Here is a 20052-nt window from a genome sequence, read left to right as displayed (position 1 = left end):
TAAAATAATTAAAAAGGCTAAGGTAGTTGCTGCCAGACTCCAGAGTCACAGTGACTCTGAGTCTGCTTAGTGCTAACTGTAGGGGGAGGCGAGAGAACTATGGGCCTCCTTTGCATAAGGAATTTTTCACCTTTTAATCCTTGCTCAGAGTTAAGCAAGAGTTAAAAGGTGAAAAATTCCTTATGCAAAGGAGGCACGTGATTCTCCCGCCTCCTGATCTGGGAGCAGCAAATCATGCCTTACCTAAGTAAGTTGCTTTTTTAGTTAATTTTTTACATTTTCATCATGGCGGGCGGACAAGAGGAGAGTTGAAATCCACAGCTGGAAAAGGTATGTGGATCGGACAGAGGGAGGAGGGGATTCAAAATGATTGTAATTTAATTTGTAATTTTTTATTGTGAGGAATTTGTGTGTGTGTGTGTGTGTGTGTGTGTGTGTGTGTTTCTTTCAGGGGGAGCGAGGCGGCAGAACACGGCAGCGACAGGGACGTTCTCGCCGCTGTGTCTAACAGGCCAGGCGTCTCGTGTTTATGTCCGTCATAAACGTGAGATGCCTGGCCTGTTGGACACAGTGGTGGCAGGGGGAGGAATGGGTTGGGTGGGCGGGCTGGCTGGGGAGGGGGGAAATCATGGCCGCTCAGGGACGCAGCGGCAGGGCTTTAAAGTGGCGGCAGGGCCCCGGCGGCAGGGCTTTAAAGTCCCGGCACCATCCACTATAGAGCGGGACCGGGTCCCACTCTATGGTGGATGGTGCCGGGACTTTAAAGCCCTGCCGCCGGGGCCCTGCCGCCACTTTAAAGCCCTGCTTCCTGGGATTAGACATAAGAAGAGTTTTTATTTTAATGGCCAATTACTTCTGCAGTCTTATGCACGTTAATATCTACACTGCCATGGAAATGCTATTGTGGAGCACTTCTACAGCTTCTTTGCTCTGAATGGATGGAGAGAAGTGGGTATGAATGTTTATATATTGTACAATGAAATATTAATTAAGCAAACACATGACTTGAGGAAAGAAGGTGGAAAATAGTGAATGAACATTTTTATTAGAGCACTGTAGCCCAGAAACAAAATAAAACAATGCTTCTCTCTTCACTGGCTTTTAGATGAAAATTTCCAGGTAATTATTTTCTGAGAAAAATATCTCTGATGTGAATGGTGAAGTTTTACAGAAATATTATTACTTTCTCTAGATTATTCTCCTTTTTTGAGAGGTAGAGAAAGAGAGAGATGCACATGATCATTATTACGATATATCTCCATGTTCATTGCCAGGAGTAAAGATGGCTGGCAGAACAAGACAGGTTTTATTTATTTTTTTGCCATCATCTGTGATATTGACTTTCTTTGTACCACATACTTTGCACATATACTTATCCCAGCATCTTTTTCTCCCCGCAAAATATGAAAAACTTTAAATCTGCTATTTGCTGTGAATATATCAACATCATACACTGTACTATTTCTCTTTCTGCAGAGAAGATTGTAATGCTATATATAGATGATTATGGACAGAAATTGCATGCCATATCATACATATTTTAGGATGCACTTTCTTGTCAGCTAAGGAGAATCTTGAAAGGGGAGGCTCTGTTTCTAGCAGAAGACTGGAAGCAAATGTATATAACTTACAGGAAATGCATTCACAAATTGAAAATAGAAATGGGAAAAGATCATCCTCTCCTACAATAAAACAGAGACAGAAGCTAGGGACAACTTTATTTCTGTAACACATCACTGCAAGAGAAAATTGATCCAGTCTTCTGTTCTTGCCTTGAGCACATTTTAAATATATGCTGGTTGTTGTTGTTGTTGTTGTTGTTGTTGTTGTAAGATTAGCCATTCACATTACCTGAGATACTGAGATGTCCCCAGCCTGGGGCCGAAGCCAATGAAGGATGCCAGTCACAATTTTGATTGCCTTTTTATTGGATTACTTCAAGGAAAGGTTCCACCACAAAACCGCGGTAGACTAAAGCGCATGTGACTAAAGTGCGGTGACAAAACCGCACCGTCAAAACCGCGCGACAACAGCGCGCCGACAGAAGCGCGCTGTAACATAACCCTAAAAATAACCCTAAACCTAACGCTAAACCTAACGCTAAACCTACCCTAAACCTACCCTAAACCTAACCCTAAACCTAACCCTAAACCTTACCTTAAGTTAAATCGCGCTTCTGTCGGTGCGCTGTTGTCAGCGCGCTGTTGTCGGCGCGCTGTTGTCGGCGCGCTTTTGACATCACGCTTTTAGTACCGCGGTGTTGTTGGCGCACTTTTGACGTTTGCGGTTATGTCGTGCCACACAAGGAAAAGGTCAGGACCGGCCAAAATGCCAAGAACCAAAAACAAAGGGTTAAGAAAGCTTTATACATTTCAACTAAAGGAGAAGAGAGGACAAGGCAGGTTAAGAAGAAATATCATCTAATAAGCATTTTAGTAATGATCTAACAATTTGTTCTATTGGTCTCTAGCCCCCCCCCCCCCCCCTGTTTCTAAGCCTTGGCTAATGAATGCTCCAGGAGTTATCTAATACACATTCTATTTGTTCCAGGCCATCTCTATTTCTAATTTTTAGCTGAGCTATGCAGGATGTCTAGTTCTTTGTTACTGTTATCATCTTCTAACCACCTAGAATTGCTACAAGTGTTACACGTGCATATTATCTGTAATAAGTGTTCTTCATTCTTGCAAGGCAGACTCCACAATTACAGGCTTCCCAATCTCCTTTCAAGTGTATGACATAACCTTGCTTTGTTTTTGCAGCCAGCCCATCATTCCACAACCCCTTTTGAACCTGAAAATGGTTTAATTTTCCAAGATTCACCAAACAGATACCTTGTAGTTTGCTTACAGGTAGAAAGGCAAAGCAGAAGGCATTGTAATCCACAACAGGTAGTTCAGAGAATAAGGACTATGCCTGCCAGGGTCATTATCAGGGTTCTTAACCAGCTGAAATTAAGTAACCATCCTGTCAGCCAATGTCATAAGCCTTCCCATACTTTCATGGGGGGAGGGGGGATTGAGGGGGGATCTTTGTGATGTGTGTAGCTCAGCTGTGGAATTCCTTTGATTGTCCAGAATATACACACAGCATTGTTGTCCAAGTAATGGGCACACACCTTCTTTGGATGCTAATGCTATATCCAGAGCCATCCTGTTCTGAACTGTCATTTGCTGTATGGCTTCTTGTTCGTTTGCTGCAGTAATAAAAAGCTCCCCAGTCTCATTAGCTAGAATTTCCACCACTGCCTGTATACGACACAGGGCATTATTGAGCGACTAGAATCCACCAAATCAGGTAAGGGGTTGATAGTTTTTCTGGTGCTTTCTGGATACTTCACGGTCCCTATGGTTTCTAATCTTCCTTTCAAGTAAAGTGTGTGTAATATAGGTGGGTGGGAGGAGCACAGTTACATAACAAGTCATAAGTCATAAATCTTGGGATTTCGAGAATTTTTTACAGAGTTGTATAAAGGGGACAAAATTAGGGACTTAGACATAAATAAATACTTAGATAAAGAGAAAATCCCCCTAGTTAGCGAAGAACATAGGTATAGGTTGAACCAACCAATAACCTCTGGGGAAATCCTGCAGGTAATCAAACAATTAAAGCTAGGGAAAGCACTAGGTACAGATGGCTTAACAGCTGTTTACTATAAAAATAAGTCATAAATCTTATCTTGACAATTGCTAAGTTTATTTGTAGTCTTCACTCCCCAATCTGCTATTGGTAAGTATTGGGTAACTCTCCCAAATCTAGTAGCTTAGTAGCTACAAATACCTTCGGGGGAAATTTCTAATTGAGAGAACGCCTATGGGGGGGTGTAACTATGGTTACAGAGTCCCGGTGCTTCTTCTAAGGAAATCACAGGCTACACCGTCCAAGAATCAGGAGTGGCAAATTGTGGGCATTTCTTCACTCTGGAATGATGTACGCGAGACGCCAGGCCTTCCACTTTTAGTGCCATAGTCATAAGCACTTGAAATAGTCCCTTTCACTTCTCATCCAAGGAGGTTGTTGGTCCTCATGGTTTTACGAGCACCCAGCCTCCAGGTTGAAATGGATGCATTGGATGATCTAGTCCAAGGTATCAATTTTCCTGCAGATAACAGGAAACAAAATTCATAATCCCAGCGAGTTGTCTTACATATTGGTACAAGGTAAGTTCACCCACTTGTAGGATGGGCCTCTCCTCTGCCTTTAGGGAGGGATATGGTCGCCCAAAAAGGGCGTCAAAGAAGCTCAAGGCTGTTCCCTTTTGAGATGGAAAGTGAAGCCTTAACAATGTGAGTGGCAAGTTTGCAACCAGGACGGGTGAGCATCCTGACATATGTTAGCTAGCTGTTGTTTTAGTAAATCAATACATTTTTCTGCCATAGGACTACTTGCCAGGTGGTAGACTGAGTAAAGCTTCCAAGTGATATTTAACTGTTCACATAAAACCTTAGCTGTGAAATATGGGTCACAATCAAATGATATACTATTTGGCAGTCCAAATCTAGGAATAATTTCTTCCAGTAGGTCTTTCACTACTTCATGCTCTTTATTAGTCCTGCAAGCCTAACCCTTTAGAAAAAAAAAAACCCAGGGATGTTCAAACTTGACAGCTTTAACACTTGTGGACTTCAACTCCCAGAATTCCTCCTCCAGTCATGTTGGCTCAGTAACTCTGGCATTTGAAGCATGCAAGTCTTAAAGCTGTCAAGTTACAAGACCCTTGCACCATTAACCCTTTAGAAAAAAAATCCCAGAGGTGTTCAAACTTGACAGCTTTAAGATTTGTGGACTTCAACTCCCAGAATTCCTCCTCCAGCTCTTCATCTTGATGATGTGCGGACCGGCGAGGGGAGGGAGCTGGAACCGGTTCTAAATGGCACTGTAGATTTATGGAACCTCTTCTATAGAAGAGGTTAGAACTGGCAGGAACCCACCCCTGCCCACAATCTATCCCCCCAAATCTTGTGCAGTAAAAATTTATTACTTCACTGCTAAAACAGAATAAGATTTAGTAATTCAAACAACCCTTTTTAAAGTTAGCGTTCTTAAAACTTAATCCACTATTAGGTAATAATACTTCAGTGCTAGTGTGTGGAACAGGTCCAGAATTCTTTAGTCAGCTATGGGAATTCTGGGAGTTGAAGTCCACAAATCTTAAAGTTGCCAAGGTTGGACACCTCTATTCTAGATCCTAGGCTCGTTTTTTATTTACTTACTGCCATATTTTGTTTCTAATCCCATTGTTCCTACCAGTGATTTATAAATGGTGCTCAAAACTTACCATTTAATATAGATGTTCAACCAAGAAAGGTCATCATCCAAGCCAACAAAATATTCAAGTTAATTTATGGGGATTAATATAATTAATAAAATAAAAACATAATAAGAATCGCTCAGCAGTGAGATTGGGGGTGAGGGAATATAAATTTAATAAATAAAAATAAATAAATAACCAACAAAACTGAATAACTCTCATTTGCAGAAGAGACGCTATAAAGAAGCAATGCCTGTCTTGTGGTTTATGTGGAAACAAATGTATGAGGGATGTTGATACAATAATCTCCAAATAATATTCCTATATTATTTTGATACAATAATCTCCAAATAATAATAAACATTTTGCTAGATCCTTGTCTTATTCATGCAAATGCATTATGAAATATTTTAATGATAAATATCTTGAATCCAGCAGGACAAATTGACTTATAAACGTTCATGTATCTCCCATGCAGTCAGTTTCAGAAAAGTATAGTAAATATAGTTTACTATATTATATATAGCAAAATACCACCTGAAAGTAATGGCAGCTTCCAAGTAAAATCCAGTGTCACATTGAAACACGAGACGGTACTGAATGTAAATCAATTTTTGGCTTTTTGTATGTTTCCTACATACTGTAGTCAAGGATGGTGTGCAATTATACAGTGTAGCAGAGAAAGACAAACTAAAAAAAGTACTACATTGAAATATCAACTATGTTTTATTGTATCATCCAAATATTGAATCGTATCTTTTTCATATAATTACTATTTTTGTTATAATTGTTTACCTGCTTCCTTTCTACACAAGGGAGACGATAAGACTAAAATATAGTTGAAATTTGCCTCTACATATTTAAACCCATTATTAACATGCTAGAGTGCAAGTAATAATAGGGAAAATGACGGAGATTGTGAATTTTCTTTTAAAGTGACAGCACAATAATATACAAGCTCGAATATTTAATTCTCTCTCTTTATAGGTTTCTTTCCCTCCTACTGCTAATTTTTCTGTTCCTGAAATTCGATGTGAAACTCTTCTGGGCTCGGTTTGTCTGATTCCCGTATCCAGCTAGTCCGCTAAGAGCCAACAGCAGACTCGGTTACTTATTGCCGTCGCTATAGTTTCCTCGCAGCGCGGCGACCTAAATTTCTCTACGCCCTAATTCCTTAGGAACGATCCCCAGATCGACGGCCGGTGCAGGCCAGATGCTTCGCTAGGGCTTCGTCGTGAGACTGAGCATGTGCGAAGAGCTGCCTCTGCCTCCTCCTCCTCCTCCGCCCCCTGCCAGCACCGAGGCGGCGGGTGGGGTTGCTGCGTCGCTTTTGCATCTGCAATAATGTGTCACCGCGACTAGAGAAGAGATGGGCGGGCGGGCGGGCGGGATGGATGGAGGGGGCCGCTGACTCTCTTTGCCGTCGCCGCTGTCTCTCCAGGGGATCCAACGGTTCTGTCGGCTGGTTCAGTCCCACCAGTTCCCACTCCCGTCCGTGGCATTTTCGCAACGGGCTGGCAGGTTGCGGCGGTTTCGTAGCCCGCAAAGCCCCACTTTGACCCAACGTTGCCGCTCTGATTGTCGGGTCCAAGAGTGACATCACCCTCGTCCAATTGGTCCTGACTTTGCCTCCGTTCCCAACCTCGGTTCCCAGTCGGTTGCCCCGATCGGCTTGGTCCGCCCACAGACCCTCCGGCAAGGGCGGGCGACTGTCAAGGCAGTAGGGGGGAGGACGCGCTGGGGTGGAGAAGGCGGGCTGTACGGGCGTGCGGGCAGGACGCACCCAGGTGCTTGCGGCTGAGGCGGGAAGTCTTCAGCTGACAGCCCAGTTGTGCGCATCCATCCCTCGGCCAGTAGCTGCCACCTCACAGGTAGGAGATATGCTTTTTTTCCCCTTGCTATTCGCTTAGAAATGGAGGCCCGAAGAGCCGCTTTAGTTAGCAGGTGTAAACCCTGCCTAAGCCCGGCGGAGGTGGCAGATGAGCCGGGAGCTTTCTAGGGAATGCTGTCGTTGGGAGGAAGGGTGTGTCTGAAAAGTCACCTCCTAGGAAAAGGGAGAAGCTGGGGGAGGATGGAGAGAAGGATGGGCAGGTCGTCAAAGAGGGGGCCAGGTAGATCTTTGCAGTGGGTGCCACAGCAGCAACAAGAACCTGTGCCTGGAATAATAATCAGCTCCAGGCAATCTGGGCTATGAAAATTGGTTCTATAGATAAGCCAGTGTCATTTCCTCAACGGGGCCTTTCTAGCCCCTTTACCCTCATTTCCCTCAATAAAGCTTGTCTCCATATTAGAAGTTTTGATTTTAGGGGCACATCATCACAGCTTTGCCACCAGGTCATGCATGTTTGCTTATTATTTTGGTCTATAAAACAAACTTAGGCATGCAAAAAATGTTCTTGACATTTCCTGTCCTCTTTTTTCAATTGTTCCATTTTGGTTCACTTTTGGTCGGAAACAACTAGGTGTCACAGACTGGAATACTAAAAAAAAGAAAGGCAGGATTCCACTTCTGCTTATTTGTAGAAGCACAAATATTATTTGTTTGTTTGTGATCTTTCTCTCCTGCAACAACAAAGCTGTGAAGTTGAATGGGCTGAGAGGGACTGAAGCTCCTCAATGGGTTTCCATGATTTGAACCTGAATCTCTGTGCTGCCAATCTTAAGTTTAGCGGTGACATTTTACAGGGAACGTCAAAACATGATTTAAAAAGGTTGTCTGAACTCAGCAGTTCTTATTGCAAAGACACAACTTGGCTTTTTCTTTGAGGTATTTATGACATTCCACACATGTTCAAATATGTTCCAGCAAGACAAGATGAAAGGTGAAAAGGCCTGTAAATCCTGTCAGAAAAGTAAATGTATATATTTTAAAGAAAAAAGAACAGAATAGAGCTGAAAGGGACATTGGCTCAAGCAGGATACCCTATACACGTGATGGTGAACCTATGGGACACATGCCCAAAGTGGCACGTGAAGCCATGTTGCTTGGCACGCGCAGCCTTGCCTGTTTGTCTTACGGGTTCCTGGTGTGCATGCACGCACAACAATCAGTTTGTCCTTCATGAGCGTGACAATGCTGAAAACCGGTGTGCGCATTTGCGCCGATCAGCTGATTGTTGGGCGCTCATTCATGCCAGAACCCGGTAGTTCAGCTTTTCCAGAGCGTGATCTCTTCACACACACAGCAGTGCCAAAAACTGATGTGCACATGTGTGTCAGCCAACTGATAGCGCATGCGTACTAGAACCCGAAAGTTCGGTTTCTCTGGAGCACGGCCCCGATGAGCACACATGTGTGCACATGACATTTCCGTGCGACGTTTCACTGCCCTATACCATTCCCAATTCCTGCAACCATTCTTCATGTTTTACTCTCCATGCCTTTAATCAACTTAGTTGCTCTTCTTTGCAGTTTTTCCAAAGTTTCAACATCTTTTTTGTAATGCCGTGACCAAAATTGGATGCAGTACTCCAGGTGTGGCCTTACTAAGGCTTTATAAAGTGGTACTAATACTTCATGTGATTTTGATTCTATGCCTCTGTTTATACAACCAAGGATTGTATTAGCTTTTGTGGCTGCTGCTGCACACTGCTGACATATACTGCTCAAAAAAATAAAGGGAACACTTAAACAACACAATGTAACGCTAAGTCAACCACACATCTGTGAAATCAAACTGTCCACTTAGGTATCAACACTGATTGACAATCAATTTCACATGCTGTTGTGCACATGGAATAGACAACAGGTGGAAAACATAGGCAGTTAGCAAGACATCCCCAATAAAGGAGTGGATCTGCAGGTGGTGACCACAGACCACTTCTCAGTTCCTATGCTTTCTGGCTGATGGTTTGGTCACTTTTGAATGCTGGCGGTGCTTTCACTCTAGTGGTAGCATGGGACGGAGTCTACAACCCACACAAGTGGCTCAGGTAGTGCAGCTCATCCAGGATGGCACATCAATGCGAGCTGTGGCAAGAAGGTTTGCTGTGTCTGTCAGCATAGTGTCCAGAGCATGGAGGCACTACCAAGAGACAGGCCAGTACATCAGGAGATGTGGAGGAGGCTGTAGGAGGGCAACATCCCAGCATCAGGACCGCTGCTTCTGCCTTTGTGCAAGGAGGACAGGAGGAGCACTGCCAGAGCCCTGCAAAATGACCTCCAGTGGGCATGTGGCTGCTCAAACACTCAGAAACAGACTCCATGAGGGTGGTATGAGGGCCCGACGTCCACAGGTGGGGGTTGTGCTTACAGCCCAACACCGTGCAGGACGTTTGGCATTTGCCAGAGAACACCAAGATTGGGAAATTCGCCACTGGTGCCCTGTGCTCTTCACAGATGAAAGCAGGTCCACACTGAGCACATGTGACCGATGTGACAGGGGCTGGAGACACCGTGGAGAACGTTCTGCTGCCTGCAACATCCTCCAGCAAGACCGGTTTGGCAATGGGTCAGTAATGGTGTGGGGTGGCATTTCTTTAGGGGGCCGCACAGCTCTCCATGTGCTTGCCAGAGATAGCCTGTCATTATGTACCGAGATGAGATCCTCAGACCCCTTGTGAGACCATATGCTGGTGCGGTTGGCCCTGGGTTCCTCCTAATGCAAGACAATGCTAGACCTCATGTGGCTGGAGTGTGTCAGCGGTTCCTACAAGTTGAAGGCATTGATGCTATGGACTGGCCCGCCCCATCCCCAGACCTTAATCCAATTGAGCACATCTGGGACATCATGTCTCACTCCATCCACCAACAGACTTGCACCACAGACTGTCCAGGAGTTGGGAGATGCTTTAGTCCAGGTGTGGGAGGAGACCATCTGCCACCTCATCAGGAGCATGCCCAGGCATTGTAAGGAGGTCATACAGGCACGTGAAGGCCACACACACCACTGAGCCTCATTTTGACTTGTTTTAAGGACATTACATCAAAGTTGGATCAGCCTGTAGTGTTTTTGTCCACTTTAATTTTGAGTGTAATTCCAAATACAGACCTCCATGGGTTGCTAAATTTGATTTCCATTGATAATTTTTGTGTGATTTTGTTGTCAGCACATTCAACTATGTAATGAACAAAGTATTTAATAAGAATATTTTCATTCAGATCTAGGATGTCTTATTTTTGTGTTCCCTTTATTTTTTTGAGCAGTGTATTTATGTGATGTTTAAGTCAACTAGAACTCCAAGGCCCCTCTCAGTTACTGTTTTTGAGCTAGGTTTCACCTAATCTATACTTGTACTTTTGGGGTTTCCTGTCCAGGTGTTTTCTCCACATTAAATTTCCTTTTGTTGGATAAGGTCCATTGTTCAAGTTATTAACAGGGAAGGGGTGGGGGAGTAGCAGTTATCGTCCGAAAGTCGTTAGCTCCTCACAGGATCCCGGCCCCAGAGATTGTGGGGTGTGAGTCTCTCCTCTTAAAGTTGGACCTAGGGGTTCAATTGAGCTTGTTCTTGACGTACCTACCTCCCAGCTGCGTCACGACAGCCCTGCTAGAGTCAGTAGCCGGGTTGGCGGTGGAGTTCCCCAGACTAATGGTACTGGGGGACTTTAATCTGCCATCTCTTGGTGAACACTCTGATGGGGCGCAGGAGTTCATGGCTTCCATGACAACCATGGACTTGACCCAAGTAGTTCAGGGTCCAACTCATAGAGCAGGACACACACTTGACTTTGTATTTCTCTCGGGGAAGTGGAGAGGTGATCTTGAGTTAAGGGGAATAGAGACCTCACCCTTGTCATGGTCAGATCGCTCCTTGCTGAGTGACACTAGTCCCCCATTGCAGGGAGGTGGAGCCAATTAAGTGGTTCCGCCCCAGGCACCTGATGGACCCAGAGGGATTTCAGAGGGAGCTTGGAGGGATACCTGACTCCCTTGTCCGCAATCCGACCGAGTCCTTGGTCGCTGCGTGGAATGTTGCAGCGGCTGAGGCGCTGGATCGGATTGTGCCTTTGAGGCCTCTCCACAGCAGTGGATCCAGGAGGGCACCTTGGTTTACCGAGGAACTCCGGGAGATGAAGCGCCAAAAGAGATACCTAGAGCGACACTGGAGGGCTAGTAACTCTGAATCTGACCGAGGACTATTACCGTATATACTCGAGTATAAGCCGATCCGAATATAAGCCGAGGCACCTAATTTTACCCCAAAAAGCTGGAAAAGTTATTGCCTAGGGTGGGAAATGCAGCAGCTACCGGTAAATTTCAAAAATAAAAATAGATACCAATAATGTTTTTGAATAAATAAATATTATTTATAAATAAATAAATAACTAGCTCTGTAAGTGGAAAAGAGGGTCAATAAAAACAATATGGTATCAACAATAACTTTAAATGTACAAAAACCTTAGCTCATTCAGCAACCAAGCTAAAACATAAGAGTTAAAATCCTTCAAAACTGGATTCCTCCTCATCATCTGTATGTCCAAACAGAGCTTCAGCATTAGCTAGTGTGAGGTTATCAGCATAGACATTGTCATCATCACTGAGTTCGCAGTCATCACCATCAGAGCTGTCGTTCTCATACAAAGCGCTGTCTTCACTGCCATCCATAGCATTACTAATGCCACATTTCTTGAAGGCGTGTCGCACCATGTCCTCCGGAATCTCTTCCCATGCATCACGAACCCACTTTGCTATCAATTCTATGTCGGGCTTCATCAGATTTCCACCTTTTGTCAGTCGGGCTTGACCAGATGACATCCATTCATGCCACATCTTTCTCACACGGTCTTTAAAAGGTTTATTTAAACACACATCTAGCGGTTGCAATACAGATGTAAGCCCACCTGGAATAACGGCCAAAGTAACTTGAGAAGATTTTGCCATTTTTTTTATGTCATCAGATGTGTGGGCTCTGAACATATCCCAAACTAGCAATGATGGTTTTTTCTTTAAGGCTGCTCCTGGTCGTTCTTTCCAAATTTCTTCCAGCCATTTTTTTGTTCCGTCTTCATCCATCCAGCCTTTAATATGTGCACGCACTGTAATTCGTGGTGGGAATTTGACCTTTTTAGGCAAGGTCTTTCTTTTAAAAATAATGACAGGCCGCAGCTTAGTTCCATTAGCCAAACATGACAGAACAACTGTGAAATGGTTTTTTTCATTTCCTGTGGTTCTGAGAAAAATAGTTTTGTCTCCCAAACTTGCCACAGTTCTGTTGCTTGGAAGATCAAAGGTCATAGGTGTTTCATCCATATTTCCAATATCTCCCAGGTCATAGTTATGGATCCTTCTTTGTTTTATGATGAATGAATGGAATGACATCACTTTTTCATCAAGGTCTTTTGGCAACTTCTGTGAAATCTTTGTTCTTTGCCGCAAACATAGGGAAAACCTATTCATGAAGCGGGTACACCATCCTGCTGACGCAACAAATTTTTCAATGCCTGGTGCTTTAAATTTGTCATCTTGTGCCATTTGAAGGGCACGTAAGGGAATTCCCATGCGTGTTACACAGTAACCATTTTGACGACACTCCATAACCCATTCATACAATTCAGTCTCTAGAGCCCCATATGAAGTTGTTAAACCACGTTGAGCTTTTTTTGACTTTGGAATCTTTTCCAAGTCAGCTTTCTTTTTCCGCCATTCCCTCACTTGTTTTTCATCAACACAAAATTCCCTACTTGCAATACTGTTATTGCTTTCTTCTGCTCTTGACACAACCTTAAGTTTGAAACCAGCTTCGAATGACCTGCGTTTTTGTTTTGGTCGAGGATTACTGGTAGAAGTACTGGGATCCATTTCTAACGGGATAAAAAAAAAAAAAGACTTGTTTGGGTACCTAATGCAGGCTGATATTATAGAAAGTGATGACATGACTGTTTGCATAGAGCAGCCTGATTGGAACCCCCAAGGAATTTGTCTTAGGTGTACATAAATAAAATAAAATAAAATACATTCATCAAGAATCATAAGCTACAACACAGTGATAGTCTCTCTCTCTCCCTCTCTCTCTCTCTCTCTCTTTCACACACACACACACACACACACACACACACACACACACAAATACACACACACTCCTCCTCTGGATTCAATGGGGTTTAGGAAATCTCCCACCCTCATACACTCCTTCTTTCTTTCTCTCTTCCCTCCTCTGGATTCAATGGGATTTTTAGAAAATCCCCACTCCTGTGCACACACTCCTTCTTTCTTTCTTTCTTTCTTTCTTTCTTTCTTTCTTTCTTTCTTTCTTTCTTTCTTTCTTTCTTTCTTTCTTTCTTCCCTCCTCTGGATTCAATGGGATTTTTAGAAAATCCCCACTCCTGTGCATACACTCCTTCTTTCTTTCTCTCTTCCCTCCTCTGGATTCAATGGGATTTTTAGAAAATCCCCACTCCTGTGCATACACTCCTTCTTTCTTTCTTTCTTTCTTTCTTTCTTTCTTTCTTTCTTTCTTTCTTTCTTTCTTTCTTTCTTTCTTTCTTTCTTTCTTTCTTCCCTCCTCTGGATTCAATGGGATTTTTAGAAAATCCACACTCCTGTGCACACACTTCCTCCTTCTTTCTTTCTCTCTTCCCTCCTCTGGATTCAATGGGTTTTTTAGAAAATCCACACTCCTGTGCACACACTTCTTCTTTCTTTCTTTCTTTCTTTCTTTCTTTCTTCCCTCCTCTGGATTCAATGGGATTTTTAGAAAATCCCCACTCCTGTGCACACACTCCTTCTTTCTTTCTTTCTTTCTTTCTTTCTTTCTTTCTTTCTTTCTTTCTTTCTTTCTTTCTTTCTTTCTTCCCTCCTCTGGATTCAATGGGATTTTTAGAAAATCCCCACTCCTGTGCATACACTCCTTCTTTCTTTCTCTCTTCCCTCCTCTGGATTCAATGGGGTTTTTAGAAAATCCACACTCCTGCGCACACACTTCTTCTTTCTTTCTTTCTTCCCTCCTCTGGATTCAATGGGATTTTTAGAAAATCCCCACTCCTGTGCATGCACTCCTTCTTTCTTTCTCTCTTCCCTCCTCTGGATTCAATGGGATTTTTAGAAAATCCCCACTCCTGTGCACACACTCCTTCTTTCTTTCTTTCTTTCTTTCTTTCTTCCCTCCTCTTGATTCAATGGGATTTTTAGAAAATCCCCACTCCTGTGCATGCACTCCTTCTTTCTTTCTCTCTTCCCTCCTCTGGATTCAATGGGATTTTTAGAAAATCCCCACTCCTGTGCACACACTCCTTCTTTCTTTCTTTCTTTCTTTCTTTCTTCCCTCCTCTGGATTCAATGGGATTTTTAGAAAATCCACACTCCTGTGCATACACTTCTTCTTTCTTTCTCTCTTCCCTCCTCTGGATTCAATGGGATTTTTTAGAAAATCCCCACTCCTGTGCACACACTCCTTCTTTCTTTCTTTCTTTCTTTCTTTCTTCCCTCCTCTGGATTCAATGGGATTTTTAGAAAATCCCCACTCCTGTGCACACACTTCTTCTTTCTTTCTTTCTTCCCTCCTCTGGATTCAATGGGATTTTTAGAAAATCCCCACTCCTGTGCACACACTTCTTCTTTCTTTCTTTCTTTCTTTCTTTCTTTCTTTCTTTCTTCCCTCCTCTGGATTCAATGGGATTTTTAGAAAATCCCCACTCCTGTGCACACACTCCTTCTTTCTTTCTTTCTTTCTTTCTTTCTTTCTTTCTTTCTTTCTTTCTTTCTTTCTTTCTTTCTTTCTTTCTTCCCTCCTCTGGATTCAATGGGGTTTTTAGAAAATCCACACTCCTGTGCACACACTCCCTCTTTCTTTCTCTCTTCTTTATAGCTAAATTTGATACCATTAAAAATTAAATAGGATTAAAATCTGTGGTTTATAATTTACCAGTTGTGTCCACCCCACTCCTTTCACCAGCGTTAGCCCGCTGCACCAAGGAAGGGGAAAATACAAGAGTGCACGCGGCAACCTCGACGTCTAAGTGGGCAAGTTCACAGCATGCGCGCCTGCACGTCTGAGACAGGGCATAAAAAGGGGGAAAAAGGCTGATTGGACCCAGCTCTGTTTGGGGCGCAGGCGTGGTGCGGCAGCAGTTTTTCAGGCTGCTCCCAGATGGGAAGGGAGGGGGATTGTAAACCCCTTCTACACCCTGGCTCCTCCTCTTCCAGAGTTCAGGCTCTCTTTCTTTCTTTCTTTTTTTCTTTCTTTGAAAGAGAAGCCCAAATTAGCCAAAGGGGGGAAAGCGAGCGAGCAAGGGACCCCAGGAAACTAGACTCGCTTGGCTGGACTATGTAAGCTCCTTGGCTTAGTTGCTTTCCGCGCGCCTGTTAATATATTCACGGAAACAAACCGCAGCAGTTTTCCCCAAGGGCAATGCCGAAGAGCAGAGCCCGGAGAGAAACCAAGGAAGTCACGGAGGGCATTTGCCACTTTCTCTAGAAGGTGATACGAGCTTCCCTTTCGAATGGGAAGGGACGGGGGGGTTGGCTGGGCTCTTCCCAGCAGGAAAGGGGGTTGTTTGAAACATTGGGACCGGGGGAGGGGTTGGTTTTGTTTTGTTTTGAAAGGAAATCTCAACCTGTTACAATCGTCCTTCCCAAATGAAAAGTTTTCTCCAACATTTAGGGGAAAGTCGCAAGCAGCATTGCCCTCACAACTGAGGGGAATAACGCCTTTCCACTGGGGATCGTGGCCACCTTTCAGAAACTGAGCGCAGTCCTTAATTCTTGGAAGAGGTCCCGTTGGAGCCAGAGGGGTTTTTATACGAAGAAAGGAACTGCAAACAGTAAACGTGACGGCCCCAAAGAAAGGAGAGGCTGAGCCACGGGAACGAAAAGAAAAAGGGAGGGGGAAAAAACCCGCCCTCTTCCCCTTCCAGGTTTTCTTAAAAAGCAGGCAGCGCTCCTTGGCCGCAGGGCTTCACAGGGACCTTTCCCCCTCCCACTGCTTCGCTTGCTCGCTCGCTCGCTTTCCCCCCTTTGGCTAATTTGGGCTTCTCTTTCAAAGAAAGAAAGAAAGAAAGAGAGCCCAAACTCTGGAAGAGGAGGATCCAGGGTGTGGAAGGGGTTTACAATCCCCCTCCCTTCCCATCTGGGAGCAGCCTGAAAAAACTGCTGGGAGGTATGCGGTTCCTAGGTCAGCGGCGCGTGGGATCAAACTAGGAAGAAACTGGAGGTGGGGGGGAGCAGTTCGAGAGACTATGGAGAATATGGACTTCAGAGGCGGACCAGAAAGAGGTCCCGACAAAGATCCGAGGCTGAATTCGGCAGTGTTTATGGATCAGGGTCAGCCCCACCAGCTGGCGACAGGAGAGCAGAGAGGAGCGGATGGAGCAGAAGCAGCCCCAGGGCTCCGCTGCCGCTCCCCGCATTTTCTGGACGGGGATCCCTTGGAGAGGGGATTCCTTCCTGCGAGACCCCGTCCAGAAAATGCAGCGGAGCCCCAGGGCTGCTTCTGCTGCGTCCGCTGGACTGTGGGGCTTGGAAGGGGGCGGGAAGAGCAGCGGGGCTGGCGGTGGCAGGCTGGTTCGCCTCCTCCTCCTCCAACAGGCAACAGCACTGCCGGATCCAGTTGTAGACTCGAGTATAAGCCGAGGCGGCTTTTTTCAGCCCAAAAAGTGGGCTGAAAAACTCGGCTTATACTCGAGTATATACGGTAAGAGCCTTTATCAGGACTTATTTAGTGGTGATACGGGCGGCAAAATGTACACATTTTTCCGCTCTTATTGTGTCCATTGAATCTCGCCAGCTGCCCTGTTTAGGGTGAACTGCTCCCTCCTGAAAGATGAGGAGGCGGTGGAACCCCTGCAGGGGGTCTACATGGGGCTACCCTTGAAAAGTATTCGGAGACTGCAGCTAGTCCAGAATGCAGCCACACAAACGATATTGGGTGTACCGAGGTACACCCACGTTACACCTGTCCTCTGCGAGCTGCACTGGCTACCAATTGGTCTCCGGACGCAATTCAAGGTGTTGGGTATTACCTTTAAAGCCCTACATGGCTTAGGGCCAGTGTACCTGCGAGACCACCTACTGCCACATACCTCCCAGCGGCCAGTAAGATCCCATAGATTGGGCCTCCTTCGGATGCCCTCAGCCAGACAATGTCAGGGCCCCCGAAGGAGAGCCTTCTCTGTGGCTGCTCTGACCCTTTGGAATGAGCTACCCCCAGAGATCCCCACGCTCATGGCCTTCAGGAAAGCTGTTAAAACCTGGCTATTCCGGCAGGCCTGGGGCTGTTGACCTCATTGTTGAGGTCCAGCCCTGATTAAACGAATGCATGTGTTGTGATTTTAAATCTGTCCTTTTCTAATTTTTTTTCTTCCTCTTCTTCTTTTTTGTAAGCCGCCCGGAGTCCTTCGGGATTGGGCGGCATATAAATTTTAATAATAAATTATAAAATAATACATAAATAATAAATTAATACCTTTTTGGATCCTGACCTTGTCTTCTGGGATGTTGGCTATTCCTGCCAGCTTAAGTATCATCCGTAGATTTGATGAGTTCCCCTTCTAATTCCTCATCTAAGTCATCTATGCAATGTGTGTATGTAATACACATGTGCTAGTGTACTAGTTCAGGGAGAGAGGGTGTTGATCACATATATTGTAGCACAAATGCACAGACAGCTGGAACTTGATCCAACTTTATGGTTTGTAAAAATACGTTAAAATGATTTTTTTAAAACTGCAGACACATCTCAGCTTGAATCTTTAACCTAGATTTATCTTCATAGTTTTAAACTTAGAATATTTATTGGCATGTAGTTTGATAAGCATTAATAGTGTTGGTTATACATATATACATTTTAGTATTACTCTCATGATTATGCAGCCAATAAGCACATTGGTTTTTCTATCTGGTAATTTGTGTCCAATGTTTTATAAATTTATAAAATAAGATTTACAGTTCTACATCTGAACAAAATATGCTTATGTTTCCTATCATACGTATCTGAAAATGTTTTTAAGTGTTCTTAAAAATGTTCATATTGCATATGTTATACTTTTAAAGTAATTCATCTTGATTGTAGTAGCAGCTCCTGATAAGAATAGAAAACTGCTCCCAGAGCTACCATTGAGTTCAGAAGAAATGTCCTCATATTAATTAAAATATAATACGTAGGAATACTTTTGAATGCATTTAGAAAAAAATACTGCTTTGATGTGAATACAAGAGCTACTAAAACATGTCCTTAGCAGTGGTGAAATCCAGCCAGTTCTATCTGGTTCTGGTGAACCGGTAGCGGTGGTGGCGGGAGGTTCTGCCTACCCACCTGGACGTCATGACATCCCATTTTTGACGCTCTGCGCATGCATGGAGGTGGCATGTAAGCTTACCTATGTGAACTGGTAGTAAAGGTAAGTTGATTTCACCCCTGGTCCTTAGCCATATATATCAATTACTTATCAGTAATGAGAAAAAATAATCCAAAATCAATTATTCATACTGAGCAGATACAGTGAAACCTCCGGTCACAACCGTAATCCATTCCAAGACTTCAGTCAGCACCTGATTTGGTTGTGACCAGAAGCAAGATTGACTGCGCATGTGCGCACAAAAAATAAAAGGCGTGGAAGAAGAAATTGCTGTGGCAGGGAAAACTGCTGTGGCTGTGATTGATCGCCACCCGAGGATGTGTTCGTGAACAAAGTGAAACATTTAGAGGATTTTTTGATTGGCACCCAATTTGGTCATGGTCAGAAGCATTCATGACCTGAGGTTCCACTGTACAGTGTAGATAACTAAAGCCCACAACACACAACAGTATTGGTCAAAAGTTACTGTAATGTAAAGCACACTGTTTTACATTATTTCTACCAATATTTTGGTCCATTTTATATGTTTGACTAGAGTTGTAGAATAGTGATGATCTAAGTTTGTTTCCTTAAATAAGGAACAATTAAGTTAACAATATGTTGGAAGAAATGTCCATCTGGTTCAGTTCCAAGCTGGGAGACAGATACTGGAAACATGGAGGCTGATTGGAAAGATGGTTTAATGATGAAGCTCATGGTTCTCTGGTGCAGCTGACGACATGGAGTTGAGAGTGAAGGGCATATATACCTTCTCTTGGACTTTGCACTTGAGTTTCCTGTTCCTATGCAAGAATATGTATTCTATTGGCTGTTGTCAGGCTCCCATGGTGCCATGTAGAAATCCTAGGAGTTTGTCTGCACCAAGGTTGGTTGAAGTTTGGCTGATGCAATGTCCTTAAGAGATTGTGCAATGTAGTGAGCTCTAAGCTAAGCTAAGCTAAGCTAAACTAAGCTAAGCTAAACTAAACTAAACTAAACTAAACTAAACTAAACTAAACTAAACTAAACTAAACTAAACTAAACTAAACTAAACTAAACTAAACTAAACTAAACTAAACTAAACTAAACTAAACTAAACTAAACTATATCATCCTGGAGTTGAAGGTCTTTTGTTTTGTAGATAGGATGGTCCAGTGTCTCTTAATGGGCACAAAATATATGCTGAGGGGAGGGACTTGCACCTGAGTATCTGTCTTCCTTAACATCTTTATTTCTCATTTAGGGGAAAACTCTTATACATTTTAAAAGTATTATCTCAAGAAAAAGGAAAGTTTTATGTTTCCAATAAGTATTTTACAAGTTTTCAATAAAATTAATAAATAAACAACAAACAATACATTAGTAACAATACATTTTAAGAATCTATTCTTAATTAAAATAAGAGCTGTATTAGTACTTTATACTTTAGAATATTTAGTGGAGTGGCAAAGTTTTAAAAGTGTATAAGAAGCAGTGGGAATTGAACTGAATACACATAAAGAAACAGAAAATGCATCTTTTTATTTTTTGTTATCTCTAGAGTTTGAGTACACTTGTCTTTTCACTTACTTTCCCTTTCCCTGTCCACCTCT

The 20052-nt window shown here is 43.5% G+C and overlaps 1 protein-coding gene across 3 annotated transcripts in view; it reads left to right on the top strand.

The window, feature by feature from the left end:
• Positions 1-6718: 6718 nt before the first annotated feature.
• Positions 6719-20052, top strand: part of CNTN1 (contactin 1) — a 286347-nt gene continuing 273013 nt past the window's right edge. For all 3 annotated transcript variants that reach the window (XM_032221821.1, XM_032221822.1, XM_032221823.1), the window contains exon 1: positions 6719-7122. The gene's annotated coding sequence lies outside the window, so the exon portion shown is untranslated. The remainder of the gene's footprint in view (positions 7123-20052) is intronic.

Source organism: Thamnophis elegans, chromosome 7 (genome assembly GCF_009769535.1).
Source record: "Thamnophis elegans isolate rThaEle1 chromosome 7, rThaEle1.pri, whole genome shotgun sequence".
NCBI classification, from domain to species: Eukaryota; Metazoa; Chordata; class Lepidosauria; order Squamata; family Colubridae; genus Thamnophis; species Thamnophis elegans.
Note: the sequence above shows the minus strand (reverse complement) of the source record. Positions and strands in the feature narration are given on the sequence as shown.